Source organism: Eptatretus burgeri, chromosome 6 (assembly GCF_056783735.1).
Source record: "Eptatretus burgeri isolate ZD-2024b chromosome 6, Ebu_testis_v1, whole genome shotgun sequence".
Lineage (NCBI taxonomy): Eukaryota > Metazoa > Chordata > Myxini > Myxiniformes > Myxinidae > Eptatretus > Eptatretus burgeri.
The window spans coordinates 71,517,504-71,528,561 of NC_140966.1; the positions used below are offsets into that span (position 1 = coordinate 71,517,504).

General features: G+C 33.1%; 1 long non-coding RNA gene across 1 annotated transcript; it reads left to right on the forward strand.

Annotated features, from left to right (window-relative positions):
* Nucleotides 1–8,237: 8,237 nt before the first annotated feature.
* LOC147025031 (uncharacterized) lies at nt 8,238–9,216 on the forward strand. The gene is made up of 3 exons (XR_015058848.1): nt 8,238–8,461; nt 8,724–8,781; nt 9,064–9,216. It is a non-coding gene; the product is annotated as an uncharacterized LOC147025031 (long non-coding RNA).
* The last annotated feature ends 1,842 nt before the right edge of the window (nt 9,217–11,058 follow it).

Below are 11,058 nucleotides of genomic sequence, written 5' to 3' on the forward strand. Positions count from 1 at the left end.
ATCTTCTTATTTGTTTTATCTACTTTTATCCCGGTTATTTCTTCAATAAGACTGATTTGATATTTCTCACATTCTTTGTGTTTTCCATTTAAATACCAAGGCTGATTACATCTCCACTCTTTGGTTTGGTTATTGCTTGGTTCTATCATTTATAAATCAGTAAAAAGACGGCGGTAGCCCATTAAAATCCCCAACCCAATAGCTTAACACTTATACTTATAACCATAAGGGAGACTATTGATTCCATTATCTAAAATATATCTTTTATCATCAAAAGCTCCGAATGCTTTCTTATTTATCTCTTCTGTATATAATTGATGTTTTAGCTTCTTATTCTATTCATTTTTCTGTACTCTTCCTTCTTTAAGGTAAAACAGTTGTAATAATGTTTAAAGTTTATTGTTTCCTTGATTATATTTTTCTTTATTCCCTTTCGCTTCTTATCACACCATTCAATGTTATTATTATCAATATACGTAAAAGCATAAGACTTTGATCTCAATCCTATAAATTCACTCATGACCTTCCCACCCAATTCATCTTTAAACTTACCAATAAACTTTTTATTCTTTGATGAAAACAACACATCACCTGACTTATAATTACTTGTATCATATATATCAATATTATCATTCACATCCTCATTTACATCACTTGTCTTAATTTCTAATATAAAACTATCTGTATCTATTTATAACAATGACACATTATCCTTATACTTTGATTTTAAATTATTATAGTAATAGTTATACATTAACGACTTTGACATGTCCAGAATTGAGGTTCTGATATAAATAGGTTTATCCATTTCAATACTCTTTTTTTTCAAATGAATAGCACAAAAGTTCTCTGAAAACACCTCCGCTCATTCAAAACTTGGTTGATTAATTAACTTTGAAGCCTGTTTCCAAGATGGAACAAGTCTTATGTTTTGTCGATTCCTAAAATTTTTCATAGTCTTTCCAAATTTTGCATTATTCATTGATTTATAAAAGTCCTTCTCAAAATCTGTTTTTGCATCTGTTTTCCATTTTTTATTAAAATCAATATACTTCTTTAACCAATGACTTTGTTTAAATTTCAAAATCCGATGAATATTCCTCACTCTCAACCCAACAGATAAATATTGTCTCAAGTTCCTTTGATGCACAACATAACTTTCTTTATCATTTAATGTGGTAAATAGTTTTTCTGGAGATTTACCTTTTATATTGAATGAATGTTGGTAATCACTGAACCATTCTTTTCTTGGACTTTCTTTATCAGGGGCATATGGAAAGGTCGTTATGTTTGTGATGAAGTACTTCTGGATATTTTAAATCAACCTCAAAATAATATCCAACTTCAGCTTCATCCAATTATTTTTGAGAGGAGCCAACAATGTCTTGTAAAACCTTTTCATAATGTTTTTCTTTAATCCATTTAAGTTTTCCATAAGGTAAAGATTGAGACATAGCCCACCCATACAAATTGTTAGCATCATAATACATCAGGTAAGAGTTGTCCTCATTCTTATTATAATCAGGAAGATATTTGTTATTTGCTTTATCATATCTCTTGGAACATACTTAGGATATTCCTCCTCTTTTAGCCTTCTCTATCATTAAAAGCACATCTATATCACTGATTAATTCCAAATTTTGTTTTGTCATTTTAACATAGCACTCCAAGCCAAACCCGGGGCTGTGTTATGGTGAATGGGGTCGAATCCATAAGAATTTTTACTATGACAGACTGTTCTAAAAGTTTCAAACACATCAGCCATTAGCAATACATTACTTTTAAGACACAAATCATGATATTCTCCAAGATTCTTCACATTAAACTTCTCCCAAACCTTTTTAGCTTGTGTATAATCTCTATCGGAAACATGAGTTTTATTCAACTTGCCATAGAAACTTTCTCTTGAAGGAAGTTGTATTTCTTTGAACTTCTCAAAATGAATCCATATTGTCATATGGATATATTTCCTTTTGTGATAAGAGATCAATCTCTTCTTGATTTGAGAAATGTGATTTAAAATTTGGTAAGTTTTTAATATTTGATGCTAAGTTAGATAATGGACTTGCCATACACTTGTATGGGTCAAGAAATCTGTTGTGGGTCATTGGGGATGTATGAATTGTTTTTGTGAATGAGATGTGTTTTTGATCTGTGTTAGGAATGGCAGAAATATCTCCAGATGTCTTTGAAAGTTCATTTATAAATAGATGTGTGTCATAGTGAACATTGTTGTGAAGAGAGACAGGAATAAAGTTTGGAGGCTTGTAATTAAGATTACAACGGGAATGAGCTGGACCTCTATATTTTCCAGTAAGATGACAATGATCTCGAACCTTGACCTCTCCCTCAATTTTTCCTCACAAATATGACAGATACTGTTCTTCCTAAATTCCTTTTTCTCTCCCTTTGTTAATGCCATTGGTTTATAGGTTTTAACCGTTATTTATCTTCGTCTTATACAGTCTTTTCCAATCGTCTTACAAATGCCTCTGAGGAATCTTCTCCTCTATAAAGTTCTAACTTGTTGTATTCATCACCAACACATGATTTGATATAATAACAGAAACCACAAGTAGTATGTTTTTGATATTTATTTGTGTATGATTTATTTGGATTTGGAAAACAGTATCTATCTTTTCAAGGATACTTTCAAAATCAGCATATATCACAAACGGATGTTTTATAGATGGGTTAAAATCTTTGAATGATATGTTTGAACCTGCTTTTGGTAAATTGATTATGGTTGATTTTTGATTACTGCAATATTTGGAATGTTGATTTAATCATTCTTTTGTGTGAAAGGGGTTGAGACATCTCTTACAAGGATACGTTTTACATTTTCTCTTATATAGTTGTGATTTGGTTAATCTTGATAAATTTTTGATGAAAGCATAATATGATTTTTCCTTTGAAGTAAAGTAGAGAAGGTCAATGTGTGTTTCATCATTTTTATAGTTGTTTGAAATTTTTAATATCTGAACTTTGTTTGTATCCGTTAATCAATATACATTAACAGATAGATTATATTCATTTTCTCAAATTTAGGAATATCTCTCAATGACATTGGAAACTTTAAATCTTTAACATATAATGTATTCTCGTATTTCTTATAATGTTCAACCCTTTCAGGTTTCCATTGTGGAGGATGTAAGTGAGCAAGAACAGACCATAGAAAACATTTATTATCTTTGTTTGGAATATTAACAACCACTTTCTTAAGTATTATCTCTTTTGGTAAATAAATATAAGAGGAAGCTTGAACAGGACCTGATTTTAAGATGTGTATATCTAAAAAGATTATTTTTGTAAGAGTAAATCCACTACCTAATACAGTGTTATCAACATCTTGTTCTTGTCTCTGGTGTTCATCGTAAACATCACATCTTACAAAATCTTGAAATTATGAGATAAAGTTAGGATTTGTCATCATATTGGGAGTAGTTTCATCACCTTGTATTACCATATTCAATTTTACTCCCAAATAAAACTTAAAAGTTTCCTTTCACTCAATGTGTTTTTAATTATAGTTTCAATACTTTGTTTAACCATATCAACAGCTTCCATGATTGAAGATGGTCCAGGGTCTTGAAAGTGAAACAATCTTATTTTTATATGTCCTTCAAATGCCCCATCAGTGTTTTCAATGGAGCATTTAGTGGCACCTTCCCTTTCTTCATTGTTCTTGTATTTGCGTGATTGAAGGTGTTTATTAGAAAAAATTTTAAGCATATTATTATCACATCGATCACAATGTTTTGTTTCTTGGTCAAATGGAGATATTTGTCTGAAAAGATTGAATGTGTGTTTGTTGGTTTGAAGGTGTTTTTTATAACATTTATATTCATGATTACAAACATCGCAATATGTTGTATTCACCATATTTATATAATGAAACTTTGCTTTGAATAAAATTTTCTTGATGAAAATTTGGTTTAATTTATAGGTGAGTCTGTGCTTCAAATCATTTTATCCTCCAACTTTTTCACTTAATAAATACAATGTATCATGACACAAAAGACAAGTTTCAATCAATATCTTCATTTGTAAATGATATTAAGGAATATTTCGAGGATATAAAATTGAATAACGATAAATATAACAACTATTGGATAAAAACAATTATGCTGAATAATATGAGTTCTTCAATTTCTTTCAGTGGAAGGGCTTTTAGTATATCTGGAAGAACATCAATTAAAGAATCTCAAGCAAAAGTTTGTCCTCTCCTTCTGGTAATATATTCAAAACTAGAAAAAGTAATGAGGCAAGAAAAAGTATCAAAAAATAAAAACCTTATAGATGAAGCTTGAGAAAGAAAAGATAAGACCATCTTGAATATGCAAGGAGAAATTTGTATTTTTCTCAACAACCCTTATGATGTAAATCCTGATGAAATAAAGGATGTAAGTGTATCAGGTGAAATTACGTTTCGTTCAATAGAAGTGAAGGATCATTTTAAAATTACCTTTAATATAAAAAAATGTAGTCATTGAATCTTTTAATGAAAAAAAGTATATAGATATCGATGGTTATGTTTTTTCCACTAAATAAATATGAGTCATTATTCAACTGAAGATTTTGAAGATTACGAGAGTGATGACAGTTTTGATACCGAGAGATTGTGTTCAAACGACAGTTATGATTCCGAGAGTTTGTGTTCAAACGTTAGTTATGAACGTAGTTTTATCGATGATTGTGAAAGTACCAAAGATGATACTGAAAATGAATTTTATACGAAGTAAAGTTTTACTTTAAAAATATGAATAGTAGACGAGATCTTGAGCCCGTTGATTTCCCTGATTCTCCATATGACAAATTTGAGAATTGTCCTGCATGTGATGTAGTGGGATTAAACACAGTCAAAAGCCTATAAACAATGTATTTTCTGTGATTATCATCTAATTAATGATAATAAAAAATATAAAAAGGAATATTATTCTTTTAGATTTCCACCAAAAATGAATTAATTTACAAGATAGATTAGAGAAATGAATGTAAAGTATGAGGGTGATCACACACCTTTCCTTACAATGGAAGAAACTGAATGCATGAGAGAAATGTTCAAAGGATTGTTGTTATATATTATTCACGATTTTCATTTTCAGGGAAATATCAACACAAGATATTGTAAAAATAATTTAATGGATTATCTTGAAATTAAACTTGAACATAGGATAAAATATAGAGTTTCTAAAAAAGCCAATAATAAATTAAATAACCTGTTTTCCAAATACATAAGTAAATGATTTTTTACCCATTTGGGAAAATAAGATATAATTTAACAACCATAAAAATCTTCCAAATTCATTAAGATGTCTCATAGTTGGTTCAAGCGGATGTGGAAAAACCTGCTTACTTTTAAAGATGCTCCTTACTCCCAACTTTTTAGGTTATGATAATTAATTTTTACAAAGTCAAATTTTCAATCTAAGTGTCAACTGCTCTCACATGGTTTTAATGCTGGTCTTCAAAAAGAAGATATAATCGGTGAATTTAAACTTCAAAAAAACTAAATGTTTACAACATTGAAGATATAATACAACTATTTTGTGATGCACAGAGATATAGAAAGAAATTAAAGCCGATAACTTGTATTCTTCATGATAATACGGATGATATACCTTCTCCCTAAGATTTGGATGTATCTAAAAAGGACCTCGTTATCTTTGATGATTGTGTTAATGAGAGAAACCAAACGGTAATGGATAGCTACTACACGAGGGAGACATTCTTCTTGTAATTGTATTTATCTTCGTCAATCGTACTTTCAACTTCCTCGTCGCTCAATAAGAAACAATGCTAATACTTTTATTTTATTCAAGTTAAATTCAATAGATATCAATAATTTTTGGACAGATAATTGTTCTACATTATGTAGTAAAAAGGAATTTGTGGATTATATGAAGCACATGACTGAAAAATAAAAATATATTGTTGTGAAACAAGGTGAGATATTAAGAGAAAATATTTTTTATTTTATAAACAATTACAGATGTAAATGACAACTATTATTATAAATCTTGTGGGTAAATCTGCTGCTGGAAAAAAAAAACTTTCATAAATCAAGGTTCTTGTATAGTGCAAATGAGAATATTTTAAATTTGCTTAAAAAGAACCCATGATATGCATTGTTTCTTCAACAACTAGAGCAATAAGACCTGGATAAGAAGAAGGTGAAGATTATTGCTATATTTCAGTGGAGGAACATATGCGATTGAGGAATGAAGGCCAAGTATTTGAGGAGGTTTCTCTTGGTGCAACAAAATATTCACATTGTAAGAGTGAGTTAAAGAAACTAAAATCTGGTGGTCTTGGGATATTAGAAAGTAATCCAGAAGGAATGAGACAAATTATTAAACATTTGAGTGGTTATCGGGTTAAGATTTTATCATTCGGTTTTGATGTTGATGAAGAAACTCAACGCAAACCTCTGAAAAGCAGAGATACAAGTATTAGTGAAGAAAAATTACAACTCGTATTGATGTTAAACAGAATTTGATGAAATATTCAAAGAAAAGGATTTATTTGAACACATCTACTGAAATGAGGAAGAGAAGGAAAATTTCCCTGTTTATCTTTACAATTCATTAAATGATATTTTCAAATCAACAAATGGATGCGAAAGAAAGATCAAGAAGATTTAAGGAACATCAAGAGTTGGTTTCAAAAGTTGTAAAACAACAAGAAGACATAAATACGATTGCACACAGAAACTAACAGGTGAAGAAGCATTTGAAAGAAAACAAGAGAAATTTTTTTCACCACTTTTAAAAACCTCCCAAGAAAAAATTATAGATGTTTCCACACCTCCCACAACAGAATATACTCCGAAAAAACTTCAAATGTTAAAAGATTTCAGTCAAATGATGGAGGAAGAAATACAGCATTTATGAGAATTAGAATATGATGATAGTAGGGTGAATATACTGGTTCTGGCTAACTTTTCCCCATGTAAATGAATGGGGGATTTTCAGCGATTCATATTTTTTTCCCTAAAAATAAACCCCCTTTTTATCACAAGGTATATTTATTTGTCTCCCCTTTTAACCTGGGGACACTTTTTTTTTTTTTCAAATAATCCATGCAATAAGATGAAGATTTGTTCAAGTACTAAAGTGGTAATGTGATTTGTTAAAGGTGATTCGAAAGAAATATCTGAAACGTCTAAGCCTCGGGACACTCTTTATCAAATAACCGATGCATATTGTTTAGCTCACTCATTGAACCTATAAAGATTTGTTCATTCTCAAATTCCTTCAATAGTTTAATTTTCTTTGCACAATAATCCCCATCTAAAATATTGAAAAACAAAACATTTGCATCTTTATATTTTTTAAGATACCCCTTTTGTGCCATTACGAAATGATAAACTTCTCTGAATGATCTCATCTGGCCACCGCCTGAGTTGCAAATCATTTTTGTGCATAAACCACGCCATAAAAAAGTTTTGTTTCAAATGTTTTCAGTTCGTGCCATGAAAATGAGGAAGTGTTTTTTTTTGACATGGTCGTGCTGTGAAAATGAGAAAGTGTTTTTAGACAGTCATGCTGTGAAAAAATAGGAACTATTCTGTGAGACAAGGCCTCGTGTTTCTATTTTATCTCAGAACACGAACAGGCTTTTAAACATGTTTAATCAAAACCATTTTAGGGTATTTTAAGTATGTTTTAAAAATGATTCATACAATTTGAGAATATATCGCCCAGTTATTTGCCAAGCTGTCTCGCCCGAAGCATCATTTCCTGTGGCCACACCCAATGATTAAGCAATCTCCTCATCGTTGCCTTATAAGTGATTCGCCAGACAAAGTTTCTGCCAGACGGGATTTTCATTTTTACAACTGAGACATGAGCGATCTTTCTTCCGCGAACAAAACTGCTCAACACAAAGTTGGTAAGCCTGTGTATAGGTTCCTCTTTGAACGATGAAGCAATTGATTATAAATTAAATCGTGATAATTCTGATATTTTTTTTTCTTGGCAGGTCCTTGGAAGAAGAGCAGTTTACATATCACGACGAGGTGCATGAAATTAATGCTCTTATTGAAGAGGTCAATCATCTTAGAAGAGAATGGAAAAACATTTTTAATGACTGACACGACGTCTTATCACGGCCTCTGATCTTTTTACCATCTTGTACCAATGGTAAAAAAAAACTGAGACATGGACTCACTCTCTTCCGATGAAGATAACAGCTCATTACAAAGTTGGTAAGTTTGTGTATGGTTTCCTCTTTGAACAATGAAGCAATTGATTATAAATTAAATCGTGATAATGCGAAAATATATTTTTTTTCCTGGCAGGTCCTTGGAAGAAGTGGAGTTTACATATCACGATGAGGTGCATCAAATGAATGCTCTTATTGAAGAGGTCAATGATTTTAGAAGAGAATTGAAAAACATTTATAATGACTGGTACGAAGTCTTATCACGGCCTCTGATCTCGAATTAATTAAACCAATGGTGAGACGTGTGTGTGTGTGTGTGTGTGTGTGCGTGTGTGTGCGTGTGTGTGTGTGTGTGTGTGTGTGTGTGTGTGTGTGTGTGGATGTGTGTGGGTATATATGTATGTGTGTGCGTGTGTGTGTGTGTCTCTTTCCCTGTCTGTTTGTCTCTCTCTATCTCTCCCTGTCTGTCTCTTTGTATCTCTCTCTGTCTGTCTTTCTACCTACCTCTCTCTGTCTGTCTCTCCATCTATACCCTTGACCAATTTTTTTTTTTTCAGCTCGATCACACAACATAAGCTGTTGAAGCAATCTGGTACAACACATGATTTTCTGGAGGTAAATGTTTCTGAATTATTATTTAGTTATTCTTTTTTAATATCACTCTCTCTTTGGAATGTCGTCTTATGTTGGTTGCATCATTAGTTTGGACGTGGTTTTACCAGTACACTGAAATTCATTTTATTGGCCTTGGAAGGATGACAGGCTGAGTCGGCCTCCTGGTGTGTTAATTCAGTGGTCAACGAGGCTTGAACTTAGAACCAACACCAGGCTTACTCATATTACCATGTAATTATCTTTATAAAACCTAATTATTATCCACTTTTTGTTTCAAAACAGAATATGGTGTCTGAGTTTCGAAATCACAAGACATCTGAAGAAGATTGCTGGGAAAGATTATACATTCTCGCAAATGAATATTTAATATTTTCAATTTTGATTAATTATATTTGTTTTGTTTACAATTACTTGATTTTGAATTTCAAAAAAATGATCAAGACATGAAGGAGAGGGAGGGAAGGGTGGTGGGGGGGGGGGTAGGTGCGCTCCCCCAATGACCCATCACCCCCTCATCCCACCCCTCCCCTCCCCATGTGTGTGTGTGGGGAAGGATGGAGGTGGGATGAGGGTGGTGGTGGGTCAAAGGTGGGGGGCGCACAGGGGGGATGAGGGGGCGGGGCTTGTGTGGGCGGGGCTTGTGTGGGCGGGGCGTGTGTGGGCGGGGCTTGTGTGGGTGGGGTTTATATGGGCTGGGCTTCGGTGGGGGCTTGTGTGAACTGGGCATGTGTGGGCGGGGCTTGTGGGAGGGCGTTTATGTGGGTGGGGCTTGTGTGGGCGGGGTTTCGGTGGGGTTTGTGTGGGCAGGGTTTATGTGGTCGGAGCTTGTGTGGGAGGGGTTTATGTGGGCAGGGTTTATGTGGGCGGGGCTTCGGTGGGGCTTATGTGGGAGGGGTGAATGTGGATGAGGCTTATGTGGATGAGGTTTGCGTGGATAATTGCATGGGTGGATGGGTGGATGAGTGGAGCTTGTGTGGATGGGTGGATAATTTTTTAATTAAATAAATATGTTGTGTGTGGGGAACTAATTAACTAATCACTAATTATGTGAATATGATGAATATGGGTGGAGCTTGTGTGGGGTTTGTGTGTGTGGAGCTTGTGTGGAGCTTGTGGGGGGTTTGTGTGTGGTGGGGTTTGTGTGGGGTTTGTGTGGGGTGGGGTTTGTGTGGAGCATGTGTGGGGTGGGGTTTATGTGGGTGGGTTTTGTGTGGGCGGAGTCAAAAAGGGGCAGAGTCAAAAAATTTCAATTTATCTTTGTCTTTTGTAATTCCTGTGAATAAAATGAACCTACAATCTCTTCCCCTTCCAAATAATATATCTTATAAGTCCAAGGAACCGTATCTATTACATCAACAATTTTAAAAAGTTCGTTCGTCCATCGTTAAATATAACCCTTTTCAAAATGAGATTTCCACCTATATATTCTTACGATATCACCAACTTTGAACTTAGGTTTTCTGACATTAATCTCTTTTTCATATTTTAATTTTGTAAATGTTTCTGATGGTTTCATATTTGTTGACGTGTGAACCGTGTCATTATACTTATCCACAATATCCTGAATAAAAGATGACCATTGTTGTGAACCGAGTTGTGTGAATTTTTTATATAGTCTCTCTTTTAAGGTACGATTAAAACGTTCAACAACAACTGCCTTCCCTTCATTAAAAGGTACTGTATAATGTAATACTGTTATTTTTTAGAAAATTCATAAATGTCTTGTTATAAAACCCTCTACCCTCATCAGTCCACAATTTTTTAGGTTTTCTCTTACTTTTATTAAATATCTGTTGAAAGGCTAACATAAGAGTATTACCTGTTTTGTTTTTTAATGGTACAACCCATGCGTATCTACTCCTCAAATCAATAACGGTTAAAGCATACTTGTACCCCTTATCATTATTGAGTTCAATCAAATCAGCAGACCAGATATAATCTACTTCCTTGGAATAAACTTTCCTTCTCTGAAACTTTGTGAATATTGGTTTATGTAATTCATCAGCTAATTGCTCTTCAGTCTTAATGATATCATGAGAGCCTATAAGTTTTTTGAATTTCCAAGTCCAAGTTTCAATTTAGCACTGATCATCTTCTTCACAATGAATCCATCAACTTTTTCTCTCAAGGTTGGATTTTGTATCAGAGACAAATTATACAACATTTCTCTATCGGCTTCATGCTTTTCTTCCAACGTTGTGGTATTCCCATAATCAATATCGTGTCTCATGCACACTTCATCAACTCTATTGATGGGTTTACTCCATGATTTAGGAT